Source organism: Ranitomeya imitator, chromosome 5, assembly GCF_032444005.1.
Source record: "Ranitomeya imitator isolate aRanImi1 chromosome 5, aRanImi1.pri, whole genome shotgun sequence".
Lineage (NCBI taxonomy): Eukaryota > Metazoa > Chordata > Amphibia > Anura > Dendrobatidae > Ranitomeya > Ranitomeya imitator.
The window spans coordinates 646154052-646172795 of record NC_091286.1 but is presented as its reverse complement, the minus strand read 5'-3'; the positions used below and the strand labels follow the sequence as shown (position 1 = coordinate 646172795).

The 18744-nt window shown below is 44.6% G+C and overlaps 1 long non-coding RNA gene across 1 annotated transcript in view; it reads right to left on the bottom strand.

Annotated features, from left to right (window-relative positions):
• Nucleotides 1-202: 202 nt before the first annotated feature.
• The window catches only part of LOC138680950 (uncharacterized), a 71459-nt gene continuing 52917 nt past the window's right edge, over nt 203-18744 (bottom strand). The window contains exon 3 of the long non-coding RNA XR_011321851.1: nt 203-309. This is a non-coding gene — a long non-coding RNA (uncharacterized lncRNA). The remainder of the gene's footprint in view (nt 310-18744) is intronic.

Genomic DNA, 18744 nt, shown 5'->3' with positions numbered 1-18744 from the left:
GAAATTATTTGAGCCGATTTTCCCGAATCAGAATATTTCACTATTCGATCATCACTACCAAAAAACGGATCCAGCTGAATGGTGAAAATCAGTCTTCTTTTTGCAAACGAATAATAAAAAATAACGTGTGAATTTGGTCTCATTTAGAACATTCACTCGGATTGCGCAAAAAGAAAACTCATAGCATAGCACTTACCACTTCTCTTTAACTCTGAGCACCACCAGTGGCGGACAACAAGCCTCAGCAGAGGTAATCAACTTGATAGGTTGTTGTGTTGACAATTAGCTTCAGCAGGTTTCATTTATCACCTGGAATAAAAGAGGTGCAACTTTATTACGAATGATTCTTTAAATTTTAGTGGAAATTAAACTGATTTCTTTACCGATGTCCATGTGAAGATCTCATCTGCTATACTTCTATCGCTTGCCCTGATCTACAATAGTTTATAAGAAATTGCTATTACATTAATTCAGATAATTTTTGGTTCTTACCTGCGCTCCTATTAGGATTCCTATTCACATTAAATGTAAAATTCTGCACAATAACATGTAAGATTTATTGCTTGCGTGAATATATAGGCAAATTTACAGGAACCATAAAGGTCAGCAAGATCAAAAAATAAATAAAAATCCAATTATTGACAAGCAGAAAAAGCAGACATTGTGGTTAAAACAACATGTGCATTCTTAGAGCGGCTTTATTTGAAAACTATACACTTGAAAGTATAGAGCAAAGGCAAAAGTTTCTGAAAAAGACACTGGTGAAGAAGACGTGCCAGTTTTGCTCAAGCACTTTTGCCTTGGAAATCTTAGCAGTTCCGTCGGCGTCTTTAAAGGACGGTCCTGAGGGACATTTCTCAGTCATTTCAGGCAAAGGCACAGAATGTATCATAAAGGTATAGAGAAGTGATCCCCACATTAGGCACCGCCATGTTTTTTTCAAACCCAAGACTTTATAACTCATCTGGTCATGTAGTAATAAGAGATTGCGATTCTCTCTGAAAATAAATTTCCTAAGGAGAAGCCCATGACAGACCAAATGCCGTACCTCTAGCCAAAAAGGACCAAATGCTGCAATCCCAAAGCGGATGTGGCTTTTCGATAATTGGGGTGGGCCAGCTAACCAAGACTAGGTTCCCTGACGAAGCCAACGCGAAACGCGCGTTGGGGCTGCGGCGGTGACCCCTTTAGACCGGAGACTGAGTATATGGGTAAGAGCCACTGAACCGCTTTAAATGTGATATAGGCCGTCCTGTGGTTAGCAGCACCCCACTTGGGGAGGTGTAGTTTCTCACCTGTAGACTATCGGATGTGGTGGCATCCTTACCTTAAAATTTGCACTTAATGGCATTTATATCACAAAGCCGTATTAGCAGCGTACTGGGGTCTTTCGTCTTTTTAACGCTTTCAGTGCTATCCTTAGTTTCCCCCATTGTATGTTCTGTATATGTTATGACCTTGTATTTTTAAATATTGTTAAAATAAAAACGTATATTTTTACACTTTGGGACATGTGCTCCATGTGTTTCTTCTCGGGTTTTCTCAATACTTTCCTAGTAGGTCCACAAAAAAAAAAAAAAAAAAACATTTCAGCAGGTGTGCAAAGTAGCAAAGCCCCTGTTCACTCCTGTTGAGCAAGTGTGTGGCTCTAGAATGATGGAGGATAATTCCTTTAAGTCAGTTTTCCAAGTGTAAAAAAAAAATAACTATACAAGCTTACATGTAAAATTAAGAAAAGGAGTCCTACTTGCCCCCAGGCCCAGTGTTGCCTGCCACTGCCGCCACACTGTCTGCAGCGGTCACGTGCTGTACTTACGGTATGTCACCAATCACGGGGTTCAGAGGTGATGTCTATGTAGACACCATGAGCCACTGAGTTCAGTGACTGGCTGCAGCAGTCACGTGCTCTAATCATGATAACACCACTGTATCCCATCAATACAAGAAGTAGCTGAGCAGATACAGTCCTGGAGCATAGGATGACGAGTAACACGCGAGTATATTTTCACAGAGTACAGGCTGATGCAAGTACAAAAAAATAATTTACAGAAATCCTCTCTTCTATGTATAAGCATCGGTCATCGGATACACCCCTAACTGTGGCATAAAATTATACGTTTGTATCACAAAAACCCGCAGAAAACTGCACTGATGTGAACAAAACCTTATCTGGATCACGAATTGCATCTGGAGCCTGTCGAATTTTTAGGACATATTCCAAGTTCATTTTTCTACAATTCCCTCATTTTGCTAAACAAAAAAGAAATAAAATAACACAAAGTGTTTGCCGACTTGTACTTTGCACTTATTTGCCCACAATGAAGGAAAACCACCACATGAAGCAACATTTGTTCACATTTGTTTGCCAACCAAGAACGTCTGGCAGATGGATCAATTCTCGATTTTAGCTGAATGTTGCAGCAGATCCCATACAAGCAGACCCCTAGATGCAAAAAAAAAAAAAAAAAAAACCTCACCGCTGACTGCCCCGCTGCTCGACACCAGGTCCAATTTTTTCCACCATCGAGCTGCATCTTATTCAATTTAAACCAAGACTTAATGACCGGTTGCGTCATTAACTCAGGTCAGAGCTCATAAAATCACGACCTGATCTCGAAATGGTTGAAAGTCTTGGAGATGCGACTGCGGAAAGCGAAACGGACTGCGAGCAGCGGGGCGGCCAAAGTGTTATGCGTTTTATTCCTTTTATATGGATCCCGATAGAGCGCCATTTAAAAAAAAAAAAACAACAACAGCAGACAGACGTGTGAACATAACCCAGGAATAAGAAACAGCAAGCAGAGTTTACATTTCCTGTTTTTGGCAGATTTTCCCTTGTTCACATTAGCAGATGCTCTTTTTCTGACATTATTTTGGCCGGTAGAGAATAAACTAAATTAATGAATAATCCTTCCCAAGTAAATCATTAACATCGAGGTTCTGTTTATAAACAAAGAAAGTGACCTAGAAATACTCACGACGATTAGTCAGTCCCAAAACCAACAACACAATGGACACAGAAAAACAAAAATGATAACACTCAGTTCATCGCCCCAGTCTGAAACTGGTACAGTGCCAGCGGCTGACAAAACGGTCAGTGTTGAAATGTCGTCCCCACGGGTCAGTTTCATTCTGTAACCACTTCTGTTAGTACCTGGAAATGTTTATTACAAGCTCACAAAGCAATCACTTATTAACCAAGAACAACCACTGAACCGTGGATGCTCAGCATTCCTATACCTGCCACAAATGTCTGTCTGCGATGGGGTAAAGCAAGGAGAATTCAGTCCCATTCCAATCATCAAACTCTAGCAAGTTTTTTTTTTCTAGGTATAACTAGCCAAATACAAGAGGTAAATTAATTTCTTAGGAACATCGGCGACTAGTTGAACTAGTTCCGCGTACCACGCCCGGCGCGGCCAATCTGGCGCAATCAGGATTACCGGTACTCCCTCCGCTCTGATCTTCTTGATTGACTCTCGGCAGTAAGGGGAGCGGGGAAAATATGTACGGAAGCCGAAAATGATGCCACGGGAGTACGAGTGCATCTGCCCCGATTGCTGCTGGATTGTGGGGCCGAGCTATGAAGTCGGGAACCTTGGAATTTAGCCATGAGGCCATCAGATCCACGTCCGGGGTTCCCCAACGACAGCAGATCTGGTGGAAGATCTCCGGATGGAGAGACCACTCCCCGGAGTCGAGGACGACAGAGGAAATCTGCCTCCCAGTTGTCCACTCCCGGGATGTGAACCGCAGAAATCATTGAGCGGTTTTCCTCGGCCCAACGGAGAATGTAGACTACCTCGTTCATGGCTGCCATGCTGCGGGTTCCCCCTTGTCGGTTGATGTATGCCACTGCAGTGGCATTGTCGGACTGAATCCTGATGGGACGATCCGCGCCAGGAAGGGATGGAATTGGAGAAGAGCTAACCTGATTGCCCGAATTTCTAAGATGTTGATCGAAAGGCGTGATTCCTGAAGTGACCAGCGGCCCTGAGCAGTGTGATGTAAGAACACCACTCCCCAGCCTAGAAGACTGGCATTTGTTGTCACAACTAGCCAATGTACTGGAAGAAAAGACTTCCCTTGACTAAGGGAGGACTTTAATGTCTACATCCTGAGAGACTGTGACTCGCTGGGGAAGGAAGAACCGACGGTCGAGGGAGAACGGGTTCCTGTCCCAAACAGCCAGGAGGGCATGCTGTAAGGGACGGAGGTGTAATTGGGCAAATGGAACCGCCTACAAGGCTGCTACCATCCTGCCGAGGACTCTCATACTGAAGTGCAGAGAGTTAGTGCGAGGTTGAGAGAGCTTCTGAGCTTCCCACTGTAAGGCCGAGATCTTTTCCGGGGGAAGAAGCACCAAATCCCCTGGGATGAGTCCAGTATCATTCCTAGAAAGGAAATTCGCTGAGCCGGTACTGGGGAAGATTTTTTGAAATTTATATTCCAACCCAGGCAAGAAAGAGAATCTATTGTGATGTTCACAGCCTCCTTGCAGGTGCGGAAAGAGGGGCCTTTGATGAGGATATCGTCTAGATACGGTAGCACCACCACGCCTCGGGTGTGAAGGATAGCCACGGCGGCCGCCATGACCTTGGTGAATACCCTGGGAGCGGTGGCGAGGCCGAAGGGCAAAGCAACGAATTGAAAGTGTTGTTCCTGAACTGCAAAGCGAAGGAACCTCTGGTGAGAGGGGAAAATTGGAATCTGGATGTCTATAGACGCCAGGAACTCGCCTTTTTCCATGAAGGCGATGACAAAACAAAGTGATTCCATTTGGAACCATCGTACCCTAACGAACTTGTTCAGCAGTTTTAGGTCCAGTATGGGCCGTACTGTACCGTACTTCTTTGGAACAATGAACAGGTTTGAATAAAAACCTTGAAACCTTTCGCTTTGAGGGACCGGGATAACCCCGTCTTCTTTTGGAGAGCTTAAGGCCTGGAAGAACTCTGATGCCTTTGCCCTGGGAGGAGAAGACAGGAAAAAGCGATTTGGTGGAAGAGAGGAGAATTCTATCTTGTATCCGGAGGACACAAGGTTGCGGACCCATTCGTCGTGAACGACCGAGAGCCACGTGTCGCTGAAGGAAAGCAGGCGGCTTCCTACTTTGAGTGTGTCCCTCGGATACCACAGGGAGTCATTGTGTGGGAGATCTGCCCGGTCTGGACCCCCTGGATCCTGACTGACTAGGCCTGTCTCTCCAAGAAGGGGAAGGTTTGTAAGAGGTTTGGGGACCTGTATCCCTACGTTGTGTCCGGCCGGGTCCAGAAGATGTGGAAGTAGAGGACCAATTTGAGTTGGAACGAAAAAAAAAAAAAAAAAATATCGGGACCGAGCCTGCTGCTGCTGGTTCCGAATGGGCCAAAAGGGAGAAATTTACTCTTCACTCCAGTGGCGTCGGAAATTAATTGATCGGGTTATTTGCCAAAAAGGTGACCGCTCTGATATGGTAAAGAAGTCAATGACTTTTTAGAAGCAGAATCCGCACGCCAGTCCCTGAGCCATAAGGACCTCCGAATGGTGATGGCGTTTGCTGCTGCTTGAGAAGCGCAGTCAGCTGCATCCAGAGACGCGGTCACTAGAAAATCCCCAGCTCTGGCTACCTGAGTAGCAAGGTCTGCTACCTCGGGGGGAAGATTGGTATCCAGAACAGCTGAAGGCAAGACCCCAGCCCAATGGGTCATAGCCTTAGCCACCCACGTAGCGGCAAAAGATGGAAAGAGTGCAGCTGCTGAGGCTTCAAAAGCTGAACGAGCCATATTGTCGATCTGACGATCGGTGGGGTCTTTAATCGAGAAGAGGATAAAATAGATTTAGTAGCTAGGCGCGATACCGGAGGATCTACTAGAGGAGACTGTGACCAATCTTTTCTTAGATCAGGAGCAAAGGGATATTTTGACTCCATGGGCTTTTGCCCTGTGAAGCGTTTATCTGAACGGATCCTATGAGATTCAATGATTTCCTTAAATTCGGGATGATTGGCGAACACTCTGTGAGCCCGCTTGGTCCTCTTAAAGGACACCGCATGATCCGTTTTAGATAAAGGTTCCTCATCTAGCTTCAGGGCCTTGTTTATTGACTCAATGAGAGTTGAAAGTCTCCTGATCGTGTTGAAATTCCTGATCTAGAGACTTGTCAGAATCGTCCTCTGAGCCAGGTTCTCTACTAGCCCCAAGGGAGGGGGTGCAAGAAAAAGAACTCTCAGAACCCGATTCCCGGTGATGGTCTGGGGACAAGGCATGAGTCCTTTTCCTGGAAGAGCGAGAGCTCCTTGATAAGGTACGACCCCTAGTGTACAAGGGGTTCTGATCATCGGAAGCGTTGTCTGTAAGAGTTCCCTGGTTAGAGGAAGGGTCTCTGAACAAGTAACGCTTTGGCCAGGAATGCCATAGACCAGGTAAGGGAGGTAGCCCACTCAGGAGGACTAGGCTCACCGAGTTTGGTATCAGTAACAGGTGGTCCCTGAGCAGTCACCGGTTCACAAGCTGAGCATAACGCAGTATTGTGACCCCAGGGTAGAGATACCTTACAAGAGGTACAAGCAGTAAAATAAAAAAAAAACCTGTGTGTTTTCCCAGCCTTTTTGTTAGGCTTTGAGACATAGTGTCAAGCAGGTGAAGGGTTAAGCTATGTTTCTGCAGCTTACCCAGGTCCTGTGTCTTGACTCCCCGGGGGAGGTCCGCAATGTGTCCACCGAAATCACTAATCCCTGAAGCTGTGATTCAGAACGCTGGAGCAGCGCTGCAGCATCAGCCCTGTGGGTGTCCAAAGATGGCCGCCGAGATCAGGAAGAGAAGGCGCTTCTTGCAGAACGAGAAGCGCCAGAGAGCGGACGGCGATAACCGCCGGTGGGCAGAGCCAACGTTCCAGCTTGGGCGAAAGAAAAGCCGGGGGCTATATTTTAAGCTCACTGTTGCGGCTGGCGTGCCGCGGCCGCTATTTTTGTGGACCGACATGACCCACGCATCCGGGCTTTAAGATATATGCAGACCTCCCTTATCCCAGGGACCAGGACCTCCCAGCACATCGGCTCTGCAGGTGTACTCCCGGTAGATGCAGTGGGCTGGTGCTCAATCCACCGTCACCATAGTCAGGGAGGGGGTGAAGAGCTTCTGCCGCCATGCGTCATCCGCTATATCAGTGGTGATGCAGAGGGGGGCTGCACGGACGCCATAAACATCATGTCCGGCTGTGCACCTGGCTCCACGAGAGGTAGATGGAGGGCTACTCCATGTGGTCGCCTACTATGGAGGGGGGAGATCGGAACGCAAAGGAATCGTAGTCCGTAAAGTGAGCTCAGGGCTGGCATCCAACGGTTCAGGAAAGGGCGCGGGGAGGGACGCTCCGCATTCTTGCCTGTTGATGGTTCGGGGGAGATCGGAACCTAGAAAGGATCCGTCGCCCCCATTCGCTGTTAAGGGAAAAATAGAATAAAAATAAAAACTGTGGGGTCTGAAAGCAGACCCAAGTGCCTCCTACAGACACTAAGCAAGAACTGGTTCACTTGGAGCCAGCAGGAGGGTGTATACTGCAGGGGAGGAGCTATTAATTCTGTATTACTTAGTGTCAGCAGCATAACACCCATGGTCCTGTGTCCCCCCAATGAGGTGTAGGAGAAATAGCATTTGGTTTGGGGTTTGCTTTTCGTGACACATAGTTTATGATAATGGTAAATTTAGGTGGATATGTTCTGTGTTTATAGTTAAAAAAAAAAAACTCAAAGTCCTCAGTGGTTGATACCTTTTAATAGCGAACTGAAAACATGGTAACAAATTGCAAGCTTTTGAGACTACACAGGTCTCTTCATCAGGCTCAGACTAGAGCAAATTCTGAAGAATCACATTTTATACACAACAAAGCATAGTGTAGTCTCGAAAGCCTGCAATTTGTTATCTTTTCAGTTAGCCATTAAAAAGCTATCAACAACCACTGAGGACTCTCAATTCTAAATATTTTTCTACCTACTGGCTAACACGGTACCAAGATATTTATCTTTCCTGTATCAAAAAAAAATAAAAAAAAAAAAATACAATTTTCAAACGTTGAATGATTATCGATTTAAACCAAATAGTTATCCCATAGCAAAACATTAATAAATAACATTTCCCTCACGTCTACTTTAAATCAGCACCATTTGTAAAATGTTATTTTAATTTTGTTAGCATTTTCGGAGCTTCCAAAAACTACACCATTTTAAAAACAGCACCCCCTGACATATTGAAAACTGCAGTCAGGTAGTTTATTAACCCTTCAGGTGATTTTCAGGAATTAATGCAAAGTGGCATGACAGGAATGAAAATGTGTATTTTTACCACCTAAATGCCTGTAACTTCTGAACAGGTCGCTATAGCCATCAGACTCTAAGGCTGCTATTTGGCTGTGGATTGCCATGGCAATTATCAGGACCACATAATCATGATCTCAGGATGTCGATGGGGATAACAAGGAAGTCCCCCACACTCTGTTAACCATTTGTATGATGTAGTCACTCTTGACAGCAGCATCTAAGGGGTTAAACCAGGGTCGATTTGATTTAAATCTAACTGATTTAAATCACGATTTAAATCACTAGTCAGTAAGGCTTGATTTAAATCAGTGATTTAAATCAAAGTTTCTACCTAACTGAATTTGACTCCGCAGAGGTCCCAGCCTTTTCTTCACAGCAAAAATGTTACAACATGAACAGAGTTGAGAAAAAGACCTTAATCCTATTGTTCTACAAACCTATGAATACAGAATTAACCCCTTCAGTGCCAAGTCCAAGAAGTTAGACAATATGTTTCTGATTGTTTGGAGTGGAATAGATCTGCACAACACAAGAAGAATGTGAATCTAAGTGTGAGATCACCGCACTTCTCATGATGTTGCCTCATTCGCGCCACCAGGCCTTGCATCTCTTTGTTGCATCGTTTGCATTTTGCACGCATGCCTGCCTTACCGATAGGCGAAGAAGCTTCATTAAAATATTCCCAAACTGGGTCTCTTTTACGGCCTGCTGCCATTATAAGGAAAGAATGTAATAAACCTCAGATTGTACACACAAACAGATCCAGACTTGTCTGTCTGTGGCTATGCTGCAGTATTGTGCTCAAAGTTTCACTTTCATTTTCTTGTCTGCTTGCCCTTCCTCCTCCTCACACTTAGATTCACATTCTTCTTGTGTTGTGCAGATCTATTCCACTCCAAACAATCAGAAACATATTGTCTAACTTCTTAGACTTGGCACTGAAGGGGTTGATTCTGTATTCATAGGTTTGTAGAACAATAGGATTAAGGTCTTTTTCTCAACTCTGTTCATGTTGTAACATTTTTGCCGTGAAGAAGAGGCTGGGACCTCTGCGGAGTCAAATTCAGTTTTGAGAACTGCGTAAGTAAAGCGAGCGTCTGTGATAATATAGGAGAGAAACTGCCCACTAATCCTACAGAAACCTCTGGAAGAGCATGGCATTGTGAATGTTACACATATACAGCCTTTATTCTACTGAGTTAAACAACTCAGCTTTATCTCATGATGGAAGAACCTTTGGATGGTAAAATATTTTCCTCAAAAAGCAGTTTATTGAAAAAAATCTGATTTAAATAAAAAAAATTCCGGTTTTTTTTAATTTATTTTTAACCCCTTCATGACCCAGCCTATTTTGACCTTAACCCCTTTACCCCCAAGGGTGGTTTGCACGTTAATGACCAGGCCAATTTTTACAATTCTGACCACTGTCCCTTTATGAGGTTATAACTCCGAAACGCTTCAACGGATCCTGGTGATTCTGACATTGTTTTCTCGTGACATATTGTACTTCATGATAGTGGTAAAATTTCTTTGATAGTACCTGCGTTTATTTGTGAAAAAAACGGAAATTTGGCAAAAATTTTGAAAATTTCGCAATTTTCAAACTTTGAATTTTTATGCAATTAAAATCACAGAGATATGTCACACAAAATACTTAATAAGTAACATTTCCCACATGTCTCCTTTACATCAGCATAATTTTGGAACCAATTTTTTTTTTTGTTAGGGAGTTATAAGGGTTAAAAGTTGACCAGCAATTTCTCATTTTTACAACACCATTTTTTTTTAGGGACCACGTCTCATTTGAAGTCATTTTGAGGGGTCTATATGATAGAAAATGCCCAAGTGTGACACCATTCTAAAAACTGCACCCCTCAAGGTGCTCAAAACCACATTCAAGAAGTTTATTAACCCTTCAGGTGTTTAATAGGAATTTTTGGAATGTTTAAATAAAAATGAACATTTAACTTTTTTACACAAAAAATTTACTTCAGCTCCAATTTGTTTTATTTTACCAAGGGTAACAGGAGAAATTGGACCCAAAAAGTTGTTGTCCAATTTGTCCTGAGTACGCTGATACCCCATATGTGGCAGTAAACCACTGTTTGGGCGCATGGGAGAGCTCGGAAGGGAAGGAGCGCTATTTGACTTTTCAATGCAAAATTGACAGGAATTGAGATGGGACGCCATGTTGCGTTTGGAGAGCCACTGATGTGCCTAAACATTGAAACCCCCCACAAGTGACACCATTTTGGAAAGTAGACCCCCTAAGGAACTTATCTAGAGGTGTGGTGAGCACTTTGACCCACCAAGTGCTTCACAGAAGTTTATAATGCAGAACCGTAAAAATAAAAAATCATATTTTTTCACAAAAATTATATTTTTGCCCCGAATTTTTTATTTTTCCAAGGGTAAGAGAAGAAATTGGACCTCAAAAGTTGTTGTCCAATTTGTCCCGAGTACGCTGATACCCCATATGTGGCAGTAAACCACTGTTTGGGCGCATGGGAGAGCTCGGAAGGGAAGGAGCGCCGTTTGACTTTTCAATGCAAAATTGACAGGAATTGAGATGGGACGCCATGTTGCGTTTGGAGAGCCACTGATGTGCCTAAACATTGAAACCCCCCACAAGTAACACCATTTTGGAAAGTAGACCCCCTAAGGAACTTATCTGGATGTGTGGTGAGCACTTTGACCCACCAAGGGCTTCACAGAAGTTTATAATGCAGAGCCATAAAAATAAAACAAAATTTTTTTCCCACAAAAATTATTTTTTAGCCCCCAGTTTTGTATTTTCCCTAGGGTAACAGGAGAAATTGGACCCCAAAAGTTGTTGTCCAATTTGTCCTGAGTACGCTGATACCCCATATGTGGGGGGGAACCACCGTTTGGGCGCATGGGAGGGTTCGGAAGGGAAGGAGCGCCATTTGGAATGCAGACTTAGATGGAATGGTCTGCAGGCGTCACATTGCGTTTGCAGAGCCCCTAATGTACCTAAACAGTAGAAACCCCCCACAAGTGACCCCATATTGGAAACTAGACCCCTCAATGAACTTATCTAGATGTGTTGTGAGAACTTTGAACCCCCAAGTGTTTCACTACAGTTTATAACGCAGAGCCGTGAAAATAAAAAATCTTTTTGTTTTCCCACAAAAATTATTTTTTAGCCCCCAGTTTTGTATTTTCCCAAGGGTAACAGGAGAAATTGGTCCACAAAAGTTGTTGTCCAATTTGTCCTGAGTACGCTGATACCCCATATGTTGGGGTAAACCCCTGTTTGGGCACACAGGAGAGCTCGGAAGGGAAGGAGCACTGTTTTACTTTTTCAACGCAGAATTGGCTGGAATTGAGATCGGACGCCATGTCGTGTTTGGAGAGCCCCTGATGTGCCGAAACAGTGGAAACCCCCCAATTATAACTGAAACCCTAATCTAAACACACCCCTAACCCTAATTCCAACGGTAACCCTAACCACACCTCTAACCCTGACACACCCCTAACCCTAATCCCAACCCTATTCCCAACTGTAAATGTAATCTAAACCCTAACCCTAACTTTAGCCCCAACCCTAACTGTAGCCCCAACCCTAACCCTAACCCTAGCCCTAACCCTAGCCCTAACCCTAGCCCTAGCCCTAACCCTAGCCCTAACCCTAGCCCTAATGGGAAAATGGAAATAAATACATTTTTTTTTATTTTTCCCTAACTAAGGGGGTGATGAAGGGGGGTTTGATTTACTTTTATAGCGAGTTTTTTAGCGGATTTTTATGATTGGCAGCCGTCACACACTGAAAGACCCTTTTTATTGCAAAAAATATTTTTTGCAATACCACATTTTGAGAGCTATAATTTTTCCATATTTTGGTCCACAGAGTCATGTGAGGTCTTGTTTTTTGCGGGACGAGTTGACGTTTTTATTGAAAACATTTTTGGGCACGTGACTTTTTTTATCGCTTTTTATTCCGATTTTTGTGAGGAAGAATGACCAAAAGCCAGCTATTCATGAATTTCTATTGGGGGAGGCGTTTATACCGTTCCGCGTTTGGTAAAATTGATAAATCAGTTTTATTCTTCGGGTCAGTACGATTACAGCGATACCTCATTTATATCATTTTTTTATGGTTTGGTGCTTTTATACGATAAAAACTATTTTACAGAAAAAATAATTATTTTTGCATCGCTTTATTCTCAGGACTATAACTTTTTTATTTTTTTGCTGATGATGCTGTATGGCGGCTCTTTTTTTGCGGGACAATATGACGCTTTCAGCGGTACCATGGTTATTTATATCTGTCCTTTTGATCGCGTGTTATTCCACTTTTTGTTCGGCGGTATGATAATAAAGCGTTGTTTTTTGCCTCGTTTTTTTTTTTTTTTTCTTACGGTGTTTACTGAAGGGGTTAACTAGTGGGACAGTTTTATAGGTCGGGTCGTTACGGACGCGGCGATACTAAATATGTGTACTTTTATTGGTTTTTTTTTTTTATTTAGATGAAGAAATGTATTTATGGGAATAATATATATTTTTTTTTTCATTATTTTGGAATATTTTTTTTTATTTTTTTTACACATTTGGAAAATTTTTTTTTAACTTTTTTACTTTGTCCCAGGGGGGGACATCACAGATCAGTGATCTGACAGTTTGCACAGCACTCTGTCAGATCACTGATCTGACATGCAGCGCTGCAGCCTTCACAGTGCCTGCTCTAAGCAGGCTCTGTGAAGCCACCTCCCTCCCTGCAGGACCCGGATCCGCGGCCATCTTGGATCCGGGGCTCGAGCAGGGAGGGAGGTGAGGAGACCCTCGCAGCAACGCGATCACATCGCGTTGCTGCGGGGGGCTCAGGGAAGCCCGCAGGGAGCCCCCTTCCCTGCGCGGTGCTTCCCTGCACCGCCGGCACATCGCGATCATCTTTGATCGCGGTGTGCCAGGGGTTAATGTGCCGGGGGTGGTCCGTGACCGCTCCTGGCACATAGTGCCGGATGTCAGCTGCGATAAGCAGCTGACACCCGGCCGCGATCGGCCGCGCTCCCCCCGTGAGCGCGGCCGATCGGCTATGACGTACTATCCCGTCCAGGGTCAGATAAGCCCAGGGCACCTCGACGGGATAGTACGTCTAAGGTCACAGAGGGGTTAAAGACCTTGCCGTTTTTTGCAATTCTGACCAGTGTCCCTTTATGAGGTAATAACTCAGGAACGCTTCAACGGATCCTAGCGGTTCTGAGATTGTTTTTTCGTGACATATTGGGCTTCATGTTAGTGGTAAATTTAGGTCAATAAATTCTGCGTTTATTTGTGATAAAAACGGAAATTTGGCGAAAATTTTGAAAATTTTGCAATTTTCACATTTTGAATTTTTATTCTGTTAAACCAGAGAGATATGTGACACAAAATAGTTAATAAATAACATTTCCCACATGTTTACTTTACATCAGCACAATTTTGGAAACAAAATTTTTTTTTGTTAGGAAGTTATAAGGGTTAAAATTTGACCAGCGATTTGTCATTTTTACAACGAAATTTACAAAACCATTTTTTTTAGGGACCACCTCACATTTGAAGTCAGTTTGAGGGGTCTATATGGCTGAAAATACCCCAAAGTGACACCATTCTAAAAACTGCACCCCTCAAGGTACTCAAAACCACATTCAAGAAGTTTATTAACCCTTCAGGTGCTTCACAGCAGCAGAAGCAACATGGAAGGAAAAAATGAACATTTAACTTTTTAGTCACAAAAATTATCTTTTAGCAACAATTTTTTTATTTTCCCAATGGTAAAAGGAGAAACTGAACCACGAAAGTTGTTGTCCAATTTGTCCTGAGTACGCTGATACCTCATATGTGGGGGTAAACCACTGTTTGGGCGCACGGCAGGGCTTGGAAGGGAAGGAGCGCCATTTGACTTTTTGAATCAAAAATTGGCTCCACTCTTTAGCGGACACCATGTCACGTTTGGAAAGCCCCGTGTGCCTAAAAATTGGAGCTCCCCCACAAGTGACCCCATTTTGGAAACTAGACATCCCAAGGAACTTATCTAGATGCATAGTGAGCACTTTGAACCCCAGGTGCTTCACAAATTGATCCGTAAAAATGAAAAAGTACTTTTTTTTCACAAAAAAATTCCTTTAGCCTCAATTTTTTCATTTTCACATGGGCAACAGGATAAAATGGATCCTAAAATGTGTTGGGCAATTTCTCCTGAGTACACCAATACCTCACATGTGGGGGTAAACCACTGTTTGGGCACATGGTAAGGCTCGGAAGGGAAGGAGCGCCATTTGACTTAAAAATTATTTCCATCGTTAGCGGACACCATGTCGCGTTTGGATAGCTCCTGTGTGCCTAAACATTGGCGCTCCCCCACAAGTGACCCCATTTTGGAAACTAGACCCCCCCAAGGAACTTATTTAGATGCCTAGTGAGGACTTTAAACCCTCAGGTGATTCACAAATTGATCTGTAAAAATGAAAAAGTACTTTTTTTTCACAAAAAAATTATTTTCGCCTCAATTTTTTCATTTTCACATGGGCAGTAGGATAAAATGGATCATAAAATTTGTTGGGCAATTTCTCCCGAGTACGCCGATACCTCATATGTGGGGGTAAACCACTGTTTGGGCACTCGGCAGGGCTCGGAAGGGAAGGCGCGCCATTTGACTTTTTGAATGGAAAATTAGCTCCAATTGTTAGCGGACACCATGTCGCGTTTGGAGAGCCCCTGTGTGCCTAAACATTGGAGCTCCCCCACAAGTGACCCCATTTTGGAAACTAGACCCCCCAAGGAACTTATCTAGATACATATTGAGCACTTTAAACCCCCAGGTGCTTCACAGAAGTTTATAACGCAGAGCCATGAAAATAAAAAATAATTTTTCTTTCCTCAAAAATGATTTTTTAGCCTGGAATTTCCTATTTTGCCAAGGATAATAGGAGAAATTGGACCCCAAATATTGTTGTCCAGTTTGTCCTGAGTATGCTGATACCCCATATGTGGGGGTAAACCACTGTTTGGGCGCACGGCAGGACTCGGAAGGGATGGCACGCCATTTGGCTTTTTAAATGGAAAATTAGCTCCAATCATTAGCGGACACCATGTCACGTTTGGAGAGCCCCTGTGTGCCTAAACATTGGAGATCCCCCAGAAATGACACCATTTTGGAAACTAGACCCCCAAAGGAACTAATCTAGATGTGTGGTGAGGACTTTGAACCCCCAAGTGCTTCACAGAAGTTTATAACGCAGAGCCATGAAAATAAAAAAAAAAAATTATTTTCTCAAAAATGATTTTTTAGCCTGCAATTTTTTATTTTCCCAAGGGTAACAGGAGAAATTTGACCCCAAAAGTTGTTGTCCAGTTTCTCCTGAGTACGCTGATACCCCATATGTGGGGGTAAATCTCTGTTTGGGCACATGCCGGGGCTCGGAAGTGAAGTAGTGACGTTTTGAAATGCAGACTTTGATGGAATGCTCTGTGGGCGTCACGTTGCGTTTGCAGAGCCCCTGATGTGGCTCAACAGTAGAAACCCCCCACAAGTGACCCCATTTTGGAAACTAGACCCCCAAAGGAACTTATCTAGATGTGTGGTGAGCACTTTGAACCCCCAAGTGCTTCATAGAAGTTTATAATGCAGAGCCGTGAAAATAATAAATACGTTTTCTTTCCTCAAAAATAATTATTTAGCCCAGAATTTTTTATTTTCCCAAGGGTTACAGAAGAAATTGGACCCCAAAAGTTGTTGTCCAGTTTCTCCTGAGTACGCTGATACCCCATATGTGGGGGTAAACCACTGTTTGGGCACATGCCGAGGCTCGGAAGTGAAGTAGTGACTTTTGAAATGCAGACTTTGATGGAATGGTCTACGGGTGTCACGTTGCGTTTGCAGAGCCCCTGGTGTGCCTAAACAGTAGAAACCCCCACAAGTGACCCCATTTTAGAAACTAGACCCCCCAAGGAACTTATCTAGATATGTGGTGAGCACTTTGAACCCCCAAGTGCTTCACAGACGTTTACAACGCAGAGCCGTGAAAATAAAAAATCATTTTTCTTTCCTCAAAAATTATGTTTTAGCAAGCATTTTTTTAGATTCACAAGGGTAACAGGAGAAATTGGACCCCAGTAATTGTTGCGCAGTTTGTCCTGAGTATGCTGGTACCCCATATGTGGGGGTAAACCACTGTTTGGGCACACGTCGGGGCTCGGAAGTGAGGGAGCACCATTTGACTTTTTGAATACGAGATTGGCTGGAATCAATGGTGGCGCCATGTTGCGTTTGGAGACCCCTGATGTGCCTAAACAGTGGTAACCCCTCAATTCTACCTCCAACACTAACCCCAACACACCCCTAACTCTAATCCCAACTGTAGCCATAACCCTAATCACAACCCTAACCGCAACACACCCCTAACCACAACCCTAACCCCAACACACCCCTAACCCTAACCACAACCCTAATTCCAACCCTAACCCTAAGGCTATGTGCCCACGTTGTGGATTCGTGTGAGATATTTCCGCACCATTTTTGAAAAATCCGCGGGTAAAAGGCACTGCGTTTTACCTGCGGATTTTCCGCGGATTTCCAGTGTTTTTTGTGCGGATTTCACCTGCGGATTCCTATTGAGGAACAGGTGTAAAACGCTGCGGAATCCGCACAAAGAATTAACATGCTGCGGAAAATACAACGCAGCGTTTCCGCGCGGTATTTTCCGCACCATGGGCACAGCGGATTTGGCTTTCCATATGTTTACATGGTACTGTAAACCTGATGGAACACTGCTGCGGATCCGCAGCCAAATCCGCACCGTGTGCACATAGCCTAATTCTAAAGGTATGTGCACACGCTGCGGAAAACGCTGCGGATCCGCAGCAGTTTCCCATGAGTTTACAGTTCAATGTAAACCTATGGGAAACAAAAATCGCTGTACACATGCTGCGGAAAACCTGCACGGAAACGCAGCGGTTTACATTCCGCAGCATGTCACTTCTTTCTGTGGATTCCGCAGCGGTTTTACAACTGCTCCAATAGAAAATCGCAGTTGTAAAACCGCAGTGAAATGCGCAGAAAAAAACGCGGTAAATCCGCCATAAATCCGCAGCGGTTTAGCACTGCGGATTTATCAAATCTGCAGCGGAAAAATCCGCAGAGGACCAGAATACGTGTGCACATACCGAAACCCTAACCCTAGCCCTAACCCTACCCCTAACCCTACCCCTATTCTAACATTAGTGGAAAAAAAAAATTTCTTTATTTTTTTATTGTCCCTACCTATGGGGGTGACAAAGGGAGGGGGTCATTTATTATTTTTTTTATTTTGATCACTGAGATCGATTATATCTCAGTGATCAAAATGCACTTGGAACGAATCTGCCGGCCGGCAGATTCGGCGGGCGCACTGCACATGCGCCCGCCATTTTGGAAGATGGCGGCGCCCAGGGAGAAGACGGACGGGACCCCGGCTGGATCGGTAAGTATGATGGGGTGGGGGGGGGGGGCGGGGGGGATCGGAGCACGGGGGGGGGGGATCGGAGCACGGGGGGGGGGGGAATCGGAGCGCGGGAGGGGTGGAACGGAGCACGGGGGGGCTGGAACGGAGCACGGGGGGGCTGGAATGGAGCACGGGGGGGTGGAACGGAGCACCGGGGGGGGGGGGTGGATTGGAGTGCAGGGGGGGGGTGATTGGAGCACGGGGGGAGCGGACAAGAGCACGGGGGGGAGCGGAGCACTGGACGGAGGGGAGCCGGAGCAGTGTACCGGCCAGATCGGGGGGCTGCGGGGGCGATCGGTGGGGTGGGGGCACAGCCATGGCTGGATTGTAATATTTCACCCGTTATAATAGGTGAAATATTACAAATCGCTCTGATTGGCAGTTTCACTTTCAACAGCCAATCAGAGCGATCGTAGCCACGAGGGGGTGAAGCCACCCCCCCTGGGCTAAACTACCACTCCCCCTGTCCCTGCAGATCGGGTGAAATGGGAGTTAACCCTTTCACCCGGCCTGCAGGGACGCGATCTTTCCATGACGCCGCATAGGCGTCATGGGTCGGATTGGCACCGACTTTCATGACGCCTACGTGGCGTCATGGGTCGGGAAGGGGTTAAAAAAACATGGATTTTTATCCACCCTGGGTTAAACAGATATGGACGGTGCAAACACTGATCGTGGCAAATGCAACAAGTTGTCAACTATAGTGTACAGCAGATAGCTACAGGATTATCAACTGTATGGGGAGGCTATTCTCTTATATCTCAGGTCAGTAAGAAGACATTAGCGGCCATTAATACCTTCATGATCAGAGGTATTTTCGTTTTTTGATCTCCTTCTTCCCAGAGCCATAACATTTTTATTTTTCAGTCAATATGGACATGAGGGCTTGTTTTTTTGTGGGACAACTTGTACTTTTGAACGACATCACTGGTTTTATAATATTGTGTGCGGTAAAATTGCAAACAACAC